This window comes from Myotis davidii, unplaced genomic scaffold (assembly GCF_000327345.1).
Source record: "Myotis davidii unplaced genomic scaffold, ASM32734v1 scaffold184, whole genome shotgun sequence".
NCBI classification, from domain to species: Eukaryota; Metazoa; Chordata; class Mammalia; order Chiroptera; family Vespertilionidae; genus Myotis; species Myotis davidii.
Genome location: NW_006297021.1, coordinates 3,203,023 through 3,219,894, shown reverse-complemented (window position 1 = coordinate 3,219,894; position 16,872 = coordinate 3,203,023).

Sequence of the window (16,872 nt, the reverse complement as noted above, 5' to 3'; positions counted from 1 at the left end):
AGGGCATTTCTGGCCCATCTTGCTCAGTCCCGATTGGCTGGACCCCAGCAGCAAGGTAAACTACTGGTCGGAGCATCAGCCCCCTGGTGAACAGTACACGTCATAGCGAGCACTTGAATGGTCTTAGCATATCATTAGCAAATTGCAATTTGATTGGTTGAACGGATGACCAGGCACTTAGCATATTAGGTTTTTATTATATAGGATTATTATAAGTTGTAGCTTCCAAATGTTTGTCTAAAAATCATAATGGAGAGATAGTTGGTGGAAAGACATTGACCATAAAGCAGTTTCAATCCAGTAGAAGGTTTTCTACTTTCTGCTCAATGAAATTGTCTAAGGAAGCCAAAACCGGTTTGGCTCAGTGGATAGAGCGTCGGCCTGCGGACTGAAAGGTCCCAGGTTCGATTCCGGTCAAGGGCATGTACCTGGGTTGCGGGCACATCCCCAGTAGGAGATGTGCAGGAGGCGGCTGGTCGATGTTTCTCTCTCATCGATGTTTCTAACTCTCTGTCTCTCTCCCTTCCTCTCTGTAAAAAATCAATAAAATATATATTTTTAAAAAAATTGTCTAAGGAAGGATTGTAGGCAGAGCAGGTGGGAAGTGCTTTATCACTTTCCTGTTATGCGACAGTCTGGCCACACCTTGAGAATGGAATTGGGACAGCAGTAACTCTAACTGACTAGGTCACACTTACAATGAGGGTGGACACACTTGCTTCCATTTTAGCTACATGTCCATATATTTCTTTGTGTTTATTTATTGTATAAGTATCTTCTCATATCAATCCATTTTATTCTACTATTCACTTTCTCTGTTTGAAAAGAAAAGCCAGTCAGATAGTGGGAGGCCCCCTGAGATGGGTGAAGCTGAAGCTTGCAATGTGTCCTGACCAAGGTGGGAACTGGAAGGTGCTGGCAGCCACAAACTCGCTCAGTGGATGTAAAACTGGCCAGTGTGGCTTAGTGGTTGAGCATCAACCTATGAACCAGGAGGTCACCGATTCCCAGTCAGGGCACATCCTGGGTTTCAGCCTCAATCCCCAGTAGCGGGGCATGCAGAAGGCAGCCATTGAATGATCTTCTCTCATCATTGATGTTTCTATCTCTCTCCCTCTCCCTTCCTCTCTGAAATTATATATATATAATTCTGGCTCTCAACTCTCGTCTCTACTATTGTGGGATCCTTTTAATTCCAAAATTTTACAGGCTTAGAAAAATTATGTTGGCAGATCATAAGGAAAATTTCAGTGAATAATGAAATGCTTTGTGTCTGTAGGTAAATATTGTTTTTGTTTTCAAGATGCAGAAATAGAATAGAAAGTGGTTTAAGGATAACTGGCTCCCTGTCTTTTTCTTCTTGGTTGGTTTTTTAGTTGTCCTGATGACACAGCCTCACACCCCTAACATTTTAATGTATAACATTTAATACAGAACGTGGGTCAGCAATCATGCCCCTCCCAAAGGGCCCAGTCAGATAGTAATTGGTCATTTTGCTGAGGCACAAATTGGCTGGATCAGGACATAAATCAATAGGAGGGAGCAAATTTCCAGGCTAGGCCTGTGCTTTCGCTGCTTTCCCTCTGAAATAACTGAATCAATACCCCTGCCCCCGGGGACTGACCTTGAGGCCACTTCACAATGGACATTCCACTCGCTTAGACCACATTCCACTTGCTAAAACCATCTCTCTCCCCTCCGGAGTTCTCCAGAATCTGGACCCGCAGAGAGAATTCTCCGCCCAGAAAAAGCCCACCTAGAGCCCTTTCAAAACCTCTGACTCCCTGTTGTTGGGGGCTGGTGCCATTTTGGGGCTCAGCCCATCCAGTATCCAGATGACCTAACAAATTCATAATCCTTTACCCCTATTGGCTTCGTGCGTTTCTCCTTCGGCGACCCTAACACCCTTAAGTGTGAATATCTGGTAAAAGAAATATCCCCTAAGCATAATTGAAAATAAAAAGTTGGGAGAAAAGTGGAAGACATTTTAAAACCACATCATACTGAATAAAATACATTCAATAACCTCTGCAATATAAACATCTTTAAACAGGCAGTAGTTCTGATGAAATCACTGTCAATTACTATAAAATTAAGACAGTTATTAACTGTCATTTCCTATATTTTTCATTTGCTGGCTTTCCCTGACTCAATTTCTAAGGCTGCATGGATGACTTATTTCTAACCTGTTTCTGTTTTTAATTATACCAGAAAAGTATCTAATCTCTTTATATTTGATCTCAAAAAAGTTAATCAGATACCCATTTTATTTTTTGAAAATAATACTATTATTTGTGCATTTCATGCCACAGGAAGAAACTTTGATGTTCATTTTCTCTTATTAAAATTTCCCCAAATAGACATTGGAAAGATATTGGGAATATTATAAATAAAGATTCTTTATTTTAAAATAGAGACTCCAAGGTTAATTGTATTATTGACTTTGTGCTTATTTGGTTTGGGAAATCTGAAATACCTCACCTTGGGCATTATATATCTGTAATTATTGAAAACCTCAAATGTAAAATCATTGCCCACAAGCTAATATTCTAAGTAAATCCTATGCAAAATAGTATGAATCTATTAAATATTCATATGAATATATATAATTCTAATAACATTTTTCCATAAATAAGTTGTTTCTCAATTAATTTTAAATAATTAAATTGGTTATCTCTACTCACTGGAGATTTGAAATACTTTATGAGTAAATATTTATATGTATGTTTTCACAGGGAAACATTTAACCTGGAATTTCTAGCATGGTATAATAAGTCTGTTTGTTTCTCTATTCTATTCATATGATGAAAATCAAGTCATATTCCCATACACCATGCTATGCTTAGTACTAGATTTCATTCTTCTATCAATTTTTCATTCACACTGCAGACTGCATATAATAAGTATGATAAATTAGCAGTCCCCAAAATGTCTGCAATACAATAGGTCCATTGAATGTGCATTTTCATTTATATATGAAGTAAATCTGAATCACAGATATTGATAACTCGAAGTCTCTCTTAGATCCATCCTGGGGGCTTCCCTGTCTCCACAGAAGCACATCTTTTGAGCAAAGAACCCACTGACTTTGAATGCAACAAAGATAGATTAATGGTTTGATGATCATGCCTAAGTTTGCAATTGCCCAAAAGGTTTAGCTAAACCAACTGCATCTTATCCTAATAATTATACAGCATATTTTAATGAAGTATTGGAAGGCACACGATGTAAAACTTCTCTAAATGTTACCTTAACCAATAACTAAAGTCATTCACAATGAGCCCAGGGTCTGCTGTCATTTACAAAATAGTTCAGAAAGAGAAAACTGCTAACTTGTTGGTATATCATAGCTCACAAGAGAGACACATTTATGAAAGTAAATAAGGCTGATTGTATAGTTTAGGCAAAGGCACTTAAATTTCTGTACATTATTTGATAAAACTAGAGTATTTTTTCCAGATTCCTTAACACAATTAAAATAGCATTTTTTTAAACATAATAAGTGGCTAAAGATGGGGGCTGAGGTCACCTTGTACCCTGAAAAGTATCTGCACATGACAGCACTTTGGACCTTGGTCCTTTGAAGGCAAATGTCCACTCAAGGGCACATGGGGCCCAGAGACTCATTCCCCCTAGAGCAGCGGTTCTCAACCTGTGGTTCGCGACCCCTTTGGGGGTCAAACGACCCTTTCACAGGGGTCGCCTAAGACCATCGGAAAACACATATATAATTGCATATTGTTTTTGTGATTAATCACTATGCTTTAATTATGTTCAGTTTGTAACAATGAAATTGGGGGTCACCACAACATGAAGAACTGTATTAAAGGGCCGCAGCACTAGGAAGGTTGAGAAGCAATGCCCTAGAGCCTCTGTGTTTGACCTTCCCATAATGATGCATGTTTCAGCTCTGGGAACAGGCTCCATCTCTGGCGGTCCTCCCCTTCCCTTTCTGAAATGCAGCTGTAGCCTCTCAGCGATGACTTTACTGGCACCAGTCTGGGTAGTTGCAGCTTCCGCCTCACATCTGTGAACCGCCTGACATAGGCACCTTTTCTGTCCTCCATGTCCACCATCTGCAGGCCATCGAGTCCACCACGGACATGATCATGGGAGGGAGTTAGAAGTGCTTGAGGATGGAGGACCAGTTGGTGTGAGCAGAAGCCCTGTCACTGTCTACAACTGGAGAAGGGATTCCCCACCTCCCTGGCGCACCTGCCACGGGTCCAGGGCCTGCTCTTCAGAACCCTTGGCTGTCCCAGACTCTGGGACATGCCCTAGAATCCACATCCAGAACTTTCTAATCAAAGTCATGTTGACGATTTTAGTGGGGTGGGGAGTGGTGTTTGAAGGCGAACAGTGTTCTTGATGTGACTGGCATGTGAATTTCAAGTACACTGCACTCCAGGGGTGATGGGAAGCATTATTTAAACAATATAAGAGGCACCTTGGTTATCTATAACATGCTGAAATATACATCACCATGGATTTTACACGTTAACACCTACTCTTATCCATCTAAGTAGGCTTTACTATGTGGATAAGTACTAGCCTATAGTTAATGCCAGACTGAAATATGCTGACACCATGTGTCCTTTTAACTGTTTCTTTAATACAGTGCAATAAAAAAACATATTGTAATATTAACATAAACACCTATAATCAGTATGATAAATTAGCAGTGCCAAAAATGTCTGCGATACATTTCAAAGAGAGATATACTTGATGATTGTATTGTCTTCTATTTTGTATGTACGTTAAGATGGACAAATAAAATTAACCTTGTATAACAGACAAGATTATCTGCCTATCTGTCCAATCCCTTCTCCATCCTTTTCAACAGAACCTCAGATGTTATCTAAAGCTCCACTCTCTCCATATCTGCGAAAACTAACTTCAAGTCCTACTCCAATGCAGTTTCTAATTTGTCTAAGTTTGTTAACATTAAGCTTCTTCAAGTTACTCTTTCAGGAATGGACCTGGGATGAAAATCTGGCAATGAGATATGACAAGTTACCCCTTGGGGTTCTAAGAAGTTTCCTCACTTGCAAGATAAATATATAAGACTACATTTCCTCTTCCTTAATCTTGGGATGTCTGAAAATGCCATCTTGCTACTAGATTGAGTGATAGCAATTCGTAGCAAAAGATGCAGAGAGAAAGAAGGAAATGATACGCATGATTTCATTGGGTGGCTGACTGAAAAAACACATACATCCTGTAACACCTTCGGGTTTCCGGAAAAGCATGAAATAAGTCCCCTTATTGCTTGAGTCAGTTGGCATCACAGAGCCTGTGACTTGCAGCAAAGAAGCATGTGAACCAATAAACCAGGTGTCAAAACACAGAAATCCTTAGACTGCTAATCCAAACATGAGATAGGACTACCGTGATATTTTATATCTATTGGAAGATAAATAACAGTAGGCTTAACAGAGCTTAAAATGTACATGATAAAACCTGAAAGAAAATAGTAGGTATTTTTTTCTGGGATGATAATCTTAGCTGCCACTGATAACCATACAATAAGAAATGGATTGTGTGGCTGGGAGGACTCAGTGGTTGAGCATTTGCCTATGAACCAAGAGGTCATGGTTCGATTCCTAGTCAGGGCACATGCCCGGGTTGCGGGCTCTATCCCCCATGCGGGGCATGCAGGAGGCAGCCAATCAGTGATTCTTTCTCATCATTGATGTTTCTATCTCTCTCACTTTTCTGTTCTGAAATCAATAAACATACATTTTAAAAAGGAATGGGTTGATCTCTATGGAAACATAGATTTAGTGGTTTTCATCTTATAATGAAATAATTGAGTTTTAGTTTTCATTTAAGTACTTTAGCAATATACAACAGGAGTTAGATCTATACAGAAGGCTGTGCAAATGTACACTAATAGGCCCCACTGAAAGCTTCCCACAGAGTCTGTCTGATTTAGATATCCCTTAAGGATATTATTTTTTAATTATCTCATAAAGGACAGACTGGAACTGGCCATAGTGATTGCCTGGTAGGGGAACTAGGTGATGGGAGACAGAGAAGGGAACAAACTTGTGTTTCATTGGCAACTTTTTAAAAATATATTTTTATTGATTTTTAGAGAGGGAGAAAGGGAGAGGGATAGACAGATAGAAATATTGATGAGAGAGAAAGTCATCAATTGTCTGCCTCCTGCACGGCCCCCACTGGGGATCAAGCCCACAAACTGGGCATGCACCATGACTGGGAATCGAACCTGTGACCTCTTGGTTCCTGGGTCTACGCTCAACTGCTGAGCCACACCAGGTGGGCTAGGAATATTATTCTTTCAAAGAACCCATTCTTCAATTCTACTAACTTAACATTTAAATTTTACATTATGATATACACGCATGGTGGAATCCCTGCTGCCTTGACAACACTGGGAACACGTGTCCAAATGGCAATTGTGTGCTCTGGGCTTGAACCAAGGCTATTTGGGAGCATTTCCGAAATTCCAGGATGATTAAAACAAATAATGGTTAATTAGATTGGCCTTCTTTCTCTGGAATTCTCTTCTCATTTATGAAGGGTGCTTTCCTCCCCCAGCTAAGCACTACAGTGGGGCAAATTGCACAGAAAGTGCCATCTCAATATATGCCTTCCCACAAAAGATCAGGAACACTGCCTTCTCTGGTCCTCCTGTTGGAAAAATCCCTAAATAAAGGCTGTGGTTTATGAGTGACCTTTGTAGACACAATATGAAGTTCACTCTATTGCCTTGTGTCCTCAATCTCCTCTCCACTTACCGCCTGCCAGGCGGTAATGACGGAGGGAGTTCAGCCCTACAGTAGCTCTGCACATGGTGATCTTTAACATTTTCAAGAATGACAGATGTGCTTCCCATTCGCTGTACCTGTGGAGACTATTTTAAGAGAACCCGGAGATGTATGCAGCTCTGCAAACAACACGGCATAACTTTGAAAAACAAATGACACCTGTCTCCTGGTTCACGATGCCGGGTGATTAATGCCACACTGCTCTGCAAACAAGGGACTGATTCATCCTTTTCCATCTTCCTCGGGCCTCCTGGGCAGAGGCAGGGTGCAACTTTCATCGGCTCTGTGCCTCATAGCAAGCACACTGATAATGATGGTATTGGATGGACATTTGGACCTGTCCATGGGGCATTAACCTTAAGCTCTGCAGTGCGACAAAATGCAAATGCCAAGCAAGGAGCGGCGCGATGAGCAATAAGCAGAAAGCACTTCGGAGAAGCTGTGGCACAGGCTGCTGAGACTTCTTGGCAAGGTTTTCATTTGCATCTCTGCCAGTCACTAAATTATAACTCCAAGTCACATATAAATCGATAACATAGCCGTACATAATTTTTACCACTATACTTGACCTTGCCTAATTTATATCATAAAACAAATCCTAAGTGGGAAAATATGACAAAGCACATCCTAAACACATGGGTGATCTTAATATGTGAGATGCTGACTGCTTCGTTCGTAAGTTATCCTATATAATAAAAGGGTAATATGCAAATAGATCGGACAGCAGAGCAACCTGTCGCTATGATGCTCACTCACCACCAGGGGGCAGACGCTTAACACAGGAACTGCCCCCTGGTGGTAAGGCCACTCCCACAGAGGGAGTGCCACTCAGCCACAAGCCAGGATGATGGTTGGTGAGCGCAGCGGCGGTGGCGGCAGCCTCTCCTGCCTCTGTGGCAGAGCTAAAGATGTCAGACTACAGCTTAGGCCCGCTCCCAGTGGAGTGGGCCTAAGCCACAGTCAGACATCCCCCAAGGGCTTCTGATGTTAAAGGGCACAGGCCAGGCTGAGGGAACATCCCACCAGTGCACGAATGTCGTGCACCAGGCCTCTAGTTTCTAAATACATTGCAATAAAATGCTGAATTTTATTGAAAGAAGGAATGTAATGAATTAAAATATGTGATTAATCAAATTCATCAAGCAATGTATTTGAAAATCACATAGTCTTTAGGTTTTTTTAAATATATATATATAATGTCTATCAGGGCCATATTGCTTTAGGAAGTATAATTATATATAGATGCTGGCTCTAGAGCCCTGTCTGGGCTTGAGTACCAAGCCTGCCAATTTCTGGCAGGATACACCTAATAAAGTTATTTAACAGTTAAAAAAATAACTTAGAACAGTGCTTGGCACATAATTAGATCCATTAACTATAAACTATTAACTAGTTCTACTAATCTTCAAAAATATAGCATCTCAGATGATTTAAAATTTGAGTACATGATTTAAAGGAATTTATCAATAGATAAAATTTTAGACACTTGCCTTTAAGAAAACATAAAAGGTCATTAAGATTATTTTTGTAGGGAGAAAAGTAAACTTTATATAGAAAAAAATTGAATTTCCTCTTGGAAATCCACTCCATGTCATACCAGTTGAAATGCCTACACATTAAACAAAAAAATAACAATATATGAAAGATCCTGCTGTACACGAGTTCTGCACATTTCATAGAGTTTGTTATCCGCCTACTGGTTGTCAGACCAGGATGATCAAACAGATATAGGATCCAGCCCCTGCCTTCGAGGACTGCCAGGCTACTGGGGAAAGCAGCTAGCCAGCCATTGCAAGCACCTCCTGTAATGATCAAAGGGGACACTCTATTGTGAGAGAAGGCCTCCTGTGATGGAGGGGAGGCTATTCCTGTGATTGTCACAGGAAGCCTATTCAAAAACTCAAATTTTAGGACTGAAATTAAATGAGTCTTATAAACAGACAAGAGGAGTCAAGGATTTCTATGTACCATTTACCAGGCACTACTGTAGGTTCTGCTGTAGATTCCGTGATAACCTTACAAATAAAGACTCTGCCCTCTCGGAACTTAGAACCTAGAGAGGGATGAAAAGAGAGATTACATTCTGAACAATAGATTATTCTGTAGGGAATAGGAAAAGACTGAGGGAGATGTAATTAAAGAGGAAACCTAATAGATACATTTTTAAAAGTTGAGTTGACACCTTTGGTTGTTGGACAGATAATGGGGCGTATTCTGGGAAAACTTGAGTAGAGGAATGAATGAAGAAGCCATTAACAGATGAGGGTGGCTGGGACCCAGACTGGGACACTGTGATGAAAAGAGACCAGATTTGAAGCAAACATTGAACGCAGAATCAAGAAACACAATGATGGACTTCTTATGGGGAAGGGGGATGGAGGGAAGTAATATGACACCGACATTTTTGGTTGGAGAGACTGACCAGTTGGGGATGTCACTTCACTGGAAAAAAGGTGGGGATGAAAACAGGTGAAATCTGAAAAGTCCATAAGACAGATATCTGAGTGGAGCTAGCAAGTGGACAAGTACAAACATCTTACACTCAACCTCAAAGTCATCAATTTCCTTTCAAGAAGTATTTGAAACCATTGGAATGGCTGACATATCCTTAGGAACAAATCGAGATAAAGAATCACAAATGGAGTATCATGGGGATAAATGTAATGATAATAAAGGTCAAAGTGGACTCTTCTGTCATCTGGAGCATGATATCTACTGAATTCTCCAATTGGAAATTTAAAATATGTAAAAGAAAGGGCACCTCTAACATAAAAGTCTCTTTTATTGATGATCTTTATGCAACAATAAGTTTTGTTTTGCTCTTTTCCAGCAATGTAAAAAGAAAACTATTGGGTTATATGCTAATTGTCCATTAATTTATTAGAGCTGTGGTGGAAAAATTCTAAAAGTATGTCAGCACACTTTAAAAAGAACTAAGTTTGTCACTGAAGATTTAAAAAATAGTTAATTTTCCAATTTTAATTGCTATTATAGGGCATATATGGTGCTAATGTCATATTAGTATTTCTTAATAACTAGTTCTTTATTTTTTTTCCAATCTACATTAAATGTCCACATACATTTTGGATTGAAAAAAAGTAATAAAATGAAAAATATAAATCGAATAATAAATTATTTCTGTGATATTCAAAATATATTAAGAAACACCCCTGAGAATTCTGAAATATTGCATGGTAAAAATTGGTTAATATGATTATTTTGGAAACACATAATGAAATACAATCAATAGAATCTAACAATTACAGCAAACCCACATAATTCCCATATGTGAACATGCACTGTACATGCTATACAGATTACTATCCTGCAAAATACCTAATTGCATTCTATGTAAGGCAATCCATCAGAAAATAAGACTATCTCATTTTACTCTTGAGGGCATTTCACAATTTATCTAACAGCAATAGCAATAAAGAATCTAATTTTTAAATTCATGAAAGACTAAAGACAGGCACAAGGAATATATATTAATACATATATACATATATGTTTATATATGTGTGTGTGTGTATATATATATATATATATATATATGTAAATGCATGCTCACTTTCTAATTCACATGTAGTCAAATAGCTTTTAAGAAGCTTTAGCAAGAAAGAGGTTTCTAAACTGTGACTCCAGTATAAAATTCTAATAAGTGACATACAAATTACCATTGGCTTGCAATTTTAATGCTTTTAAAATGTGTTTATGTAAACATGTGAAATAAACTGAAATGATGTTTCTCCATTGCTACAATAAATTTTCAAGTTTTGATTTTATTTGGTGCCAAAAATTCAACACCAATTTACAGGGAGTAACTACTCCAAGATGTAGCTTGTCGGACTCCACCCAATCTTGTCACTATAGACTAAACCTGCGGAAAGTAGGGGCAAAGGAGAACATTACCAAAATAACCCATCCCTTCTTCTTTTTACTTCCCTCTATCCAGAAAGCACTTTTAAATAAAATTATGCTGTCACAACTAGATTGAGTCCAAATTGAAATGATTAAAGTTTTATCTTATAGACAGATTCAACAGGGAATTATATTTTTCTCCTGTCTCCATTAATGTCTATTTTATCAGTACCTTATAAGTTAATAAGATGTTTGGTGAATAGCAATCTCTCCATAGGTTTATTCTTCTAAGTACAGTGAAACTTAATTTAATCACAGCTTCAAAATATCATACAATAAAACTAATTTAATTACACTTAGTAATGGCCACTAGACTCATTAAAATGTTAATGGAGCTTATAATTATTAAATTGCTTAATGATTGCTAATAAGAATAAATGACAAAATAAAATTTAAATACAAAACAAAAATGCCCTCAGGTAATTTTTTTCCAGCTTCAAACCTATTTGACATTGCTACGTTAATATCCTGAGAAACGTGGCAGATTTGAGACTTGTGACAAGAGACATAACACTGAACAAATTTCAAAATAAATGTCTTTATGGCTAGCAAATCTAATCAATTACCTTTTATACCATTCTTCAAATCATTTCAATACTTTAATGGACTGATTAGAAACACAGAAATAGTGTTGACAGAAATGAAATTCTGATATTTTGATAATTGTATTTTGCTAAGCAAATCATTTATACACATATGTATATTGTTTTTTTTAATATATTTTATTGATTTTTTACAGAGAGAAAGGGAGAGAGACAGAGAGTCAGAAACATCGATGAGAGAGAGACATCGATCAGCCGCCTCCTGCACATCCCCCACTGGGGATGTGCCCGCAACCCAGGTACATACCCTTGACCGGAATCGAACCTGGGACCCCTCAGTCCGCAGGCCGACGCTCTATCCACTGAGCCAAACCGGTTTCGGCCACATATGTATATTGTTATAAGCAATTAAATGTCTCAATATATTTAAAATTCTATATCCAATTGTCATTTTTATCTTTTAATTTATGGTTTGCTTCAACAAATACATAAAATAAAAATATTGTATACTTTGCTGAGTGAAATTTAATTTTATTTTGAGATAAATACATATATCTGGGGCAGTTATAAAACTTGGCTCAGAGATTTCTCCTATAGAGGAAAATTACTATTAAATAGTGTGGAATGTATATATAAAACATGTATATAAATAATTATATATAATTATGTACATTTTTTCAGGAATAGATATATAGTCTTTTGTAAAGGTTTTTGACTACTTAGTGTTCACTTGTGTATGAGTTCTGTTGATAAATTAAGAAACATGAACACAACTAGGGCTGCCATTCCCTCTGAAAGACTCAAAAAACAAAGATATGCTCAAGTGTCATATCTGAGAAATAACACTGAAAGGTCTTCTGGCGCCCAAATCTGTCTCCACAAACTTTGTGATAGACATGGAAATTTATAAAGTTGAATCAAGTTTTCTTGTTTGTTTGTTTTTTAACTCAATGAGCCTTAGAAACCACTCATTTAATGTCTTTATGTTACAGTCGCAAACCTGAAATGCTATATGACTGTTCTACAACACCGTGAAGTAGCAGTAAGTTACACTTTTTACTAAAGACTCCCGACTCCCAGACTTGTGCCACTACTTTTACACTGACCCACCACCTTATTACTTCCCCTGTAGATGGAAGTAATAAGAACCCACCTAGCAATCAGACACCCAAACATACTCAACCATTCCTCCCTGACGCCTTTACGAACTGCCCTTGCCTGTTTCTCTGTCTTGTCTCAGTCAGTCTTTCCCTGGCTCCGTATCTTCACACCGCATTTCCTTTCTGTAGAAGCTCAGATTCATACCCATCTCAGGGCTGTTGCACTGATGGCTCTTCCTACTTCTAATACTTCCCCACACACTTTCTGCTGACCAATGCACCATGCCCATTCAGCCTACACAGGGCCTCTCGGAGAAGCCTTCTTGTATTCTCCTAGATGAAGTATCTAACTTTCCCCGTAGCCAAGCCAGTCTATATCGCCAAACGATATTTTTTTTCACAGCACTTGCCACTATCTTAAATTGTCTTACATATTAGCATACAAGTTTCATATCTGTTCCCTTCCTTAGGTATGTTAGATCAGTGAAGGCAGCGACCTTCTCTGACACATTTGCTGCAGCCGTAAACCAAGAGTTCTTAGGCCATGGTAGACTGCAATGACCGGCCGGCCATTGCTGTCTGCTGAAATGTCGAGAGTGGGGACGCTAGCACACACTCCATTCACTTCCCAATCCCCTGCTGTTGGTAGGTAGCGTCTCCCCTTCCATCTACCAGACAACTTATCTCCTTAGTTTCAGTTCATCTCATCTGACCAGACCTGATGAGACATTAATAGATTCTAATTGCCATAGTTTTCTCCTATATAAAATATTTTAATACCAACCCCATAAAATTGTTATGAGATAGTTAAAATTATATTAAATACTTAAAAACCATACTTAATAGTCAGTATTATAATGATTATTAATAGATCCGCTGTATCCTTTTAGCACTTCTCTATGTATAGATATGGTAGCTGAAGTGCAAGCATATTATCACTTAGTGTAAAAAAAAAATGTATTGCAGTCACTATTTTATAAGCATCCATATACTTTCCCAAATTTGAGAGAAAAGCAAAAGATAGCTGTAAATAAATACAATGCTAGGATTCATTATATAAATTCATTTGTTCCCACTATAGGCAACGAGACAATGGGGATGCTCTCCATGATTGGGCCTCATGCTCGCCCTACAAGGAGCACCTTTGGGGATGTCGTAGTTAAATTTCCATGGACCATTAATTGCTGGCCTCCTGGCTGACACAGCCAGCAGGGATAATATTTACAATCATTCACATCATGAATTCGACACACAGCCCTTATGAACGGGAATTATGTGTGCAATAGCTCACTTCACTGGGTCACTGCTCAACCAGCATGTGAGAGTCTTAGACATCACCCCGTTTGAATTTGGAGGCGAAGAATAATGAGATGTGAATGCCAGTACGGTCCACCTGTCATTCTCTTAGGCTATTTGGCGACATATAACATATCGTCATTACTAGCTTCATGAACTATATCAAGTTCAAAAAGTCTTTCAGCATAAAAAGATAAAAATTATATTTTAAAAAGGAATTATTATTCAAAATACAATTAATAAACACTTTCAAATTTAGCTATAAGAAATCCTAGCAGCAATGATACTGTGTCCCATTGTCCCCTTTCTTCGGCACTGAGTTGTAAGTGTGAGATATTTGGGACCTGAATCTATGATCTATTATAAAATATATTTCAACCTCTTAACCTAATACCATGATTTCAAAGAAGTACACCCCTATTGAGTGAAGATGGGATGTAAGAACAGAGGTATCAGCAGAGAACTACAGACATACATTAAAGAATACATACGGAATGTAAAAATTATATTTAATGTCTATGGATGAATGAAAGCACCTACTGTGTGCTTGCCATACCTGCCCCAGTAAGAAACTTCTGAGCCCAGGCTGAGTCTCAGCATCAAAGATTTGACCATTAAGGGGAGGGTGGCAGGAGGTGGTGGGAAGTGGTGCCCAGATCTGTGTCTAAGGCAGTGGTTCCCAAACTTCTGGCCCTTTAAATACAGTTCCTCATGTTGTGAGCCAACCATAAAATTATTTTCGTTGCTACTTCATAACTGTAATGTTGCTACTGTTATGAATCATAATGTAAATATCTGGAATGCAGGATGGTCTTAGGTGACCCCTGTGAAAGGGTCGTTCGACCGCCAAAGGGGTTGCGACCCACAGGTTGAGAATCGCTGGACTAAGGCATTCTTTAGCAGGTTCATTTTCATGGTTGATTGTACTGAGCTTAACTACTTCTCAATAGCTTGCATACTCCAGGCCAAGTTTTCTGGAAGAGCCAAAATTAAAGCCATGAGCAAGAACAAATGGCTTATGAGGTTCCTAGTCATGTTTTGTGTTATCAAATGTCAGCAAAATGCTTAAAGCCATAAGAGAAACCAAAAGCACTATTGGTCTTACCTCAGTGCTGGTTGATGCTAGAGTATCATTCTAATTTAAAAAGGACGCGGGGGGGGGGGGATAGTCAGAAACAAAAGATCTCTTGGGAATAAGGTATATTTGACTTGACTGTATTTGAAAAATACATGGTGAGAAAATCACAGATAACTTCCAAGTGGAAATAGAAATCTGACATGAAGGGAAGGAAAGCTGTATTTCAGAAAAGGCAAATGCACACAGACACGTAAAAAGATACTAGCTTGAACTTAATTCTAAGTACAGAAAGGCTATTTATTAAAGTGACTGGATTATCATTATGATTTTAGAATGTTCCTGTAATTCAAGATGAACACAGAGGGCCCTAAGCACCCATAACTAGGGGAGGAGTGAGTGACCTACCAGTTAGGAGAACTAGTGCAAGGAATCAGCCACGGGAGCCCCACAATGCAAGGATTCTCTCTGTACCAACATTCAAATGCCAACCAGTCTTATTTAGCAATTAAAGGCACACATGCCTAGAAGGGAAAACACTGGGAATAATGTGAATAGGATCTTTACTTGGAAACCACTTTCACTGCATTACCAGCAAAGCGACTTTCGTTTGTTCCCAGCTGTGCGTTGGTGCATGTCCTGGGATGGAACCAAAGGCAAGAAGCGTCCCTTTTCACTGTGTCTCTCCAGGGTCAGAATAGCTCTGGGGAGTCACACACCCTACCCCACGGGCTACAGCAGGGGCGCAGCGGTCTTCTGGGGTAGAGGTATGTTGTTGCAGCCTTGGCACGGCTGCCGCCACTCTGGAAGGGACACCCCTGGGAGACATAGCGCACGTGTGTACCCAGGTGAGGACTGGTACACGGACCAGAGCAGGAGAGCAATGCGAAGGCAGCCACTCTGCCCAGGCACTATTGGGAGAACCGGAGGAGAGGCAGGGGCCTTCTCATGGGACACATGGTGCTCCCACCACGCAAGGCCAGACAGGCAGGCTGCTCTTCTTCCCCGAACCCATCACCATCCACTGTCCCTGCACATGCTCCGTGTGCCTGGCTGACAGGAGGAGATGACAGGTGGGAATCCATGCCCATGACGAGCCACCAGTGATGCCCCACTTTCCTAAACCCCAGCCCAGGGTAGGGAGAGTCAAGCCCTCGGGTTTTCACCTTCTCCAGGGAAAGGAGCAGGGGAGTCGAGCATGTTCTGATGTATCACAGAGACACAGAAAGAGGAGAGTGAGGGCAGGCCCTTCCCTGGGCCCCAGGAATGTCTGCAGGGAGCCTCAACTCACCGTGGACCGCGTCATTATGCTGAGAGTAAAAGGGTGAAGGCGGGCCGACCCCACGGCTTTCATCATTCCTTCTGCAGCTGATTCCGGAACCAGAAGCCAATCATTTAAATTAAGCAAATTCCCAGAAAGGGCTGGTAAAGCAGATGGAGTGGCATCAGCCGTATGACAGAAAGCAGTAATGGCAGGGGGCGGATTCCAAGAAGCAAGCACTCATGTTGCGTCCGGTTAGAACAGTCCCTGGGAAAAGAGGGCCCAGGGCGCTGATGGGAAAGGGGCCGCTTTTAAGATGGTTGGTTAATTAAATTAGCAGCACATGGAGCAAGAGAATTCGGAGACGGTGGAATGAAAGAGACGCCCACAGTATTCTGACCCACGCTCCCTCCCCACCTCTGGCCTGGCAGGTGCTCGGAGACTCTCAAAGGCTCAGGAAGAGAAATTGCAAGTTACCTTCAAACGGGGCAAACATATCACGACCCCAAAGCAAGGGCCAGGTTTTCCTGGACTCCCTCTATTTACATATATGTTCTTGCTCTTGGCACAGATCTTACAGAGGCAATTTAACTCACGTGCTCAGTATGAAGTTAGATAAGACCCCAACAGGACACCTTTAAACAGCTGAAACCTCGATATGCAAATACGAGACTCCTGTTAGCAAACCCGAAGCCAGAAACCAGTCCAGTGCACTCTGCTAAAACGCCTAGCGGGAAACATCAGGGAAGGCTTTGATCATCTCAAACGCTAGATAAATGTTTTCAAAATTGTGTTATTGCAATCAGGGAAGCACACCCCTCACCCCACCTCCCACCACATTTGCTAAAGGCGGCTGTCTCTTACTCAAGTATAAATAGTCTTG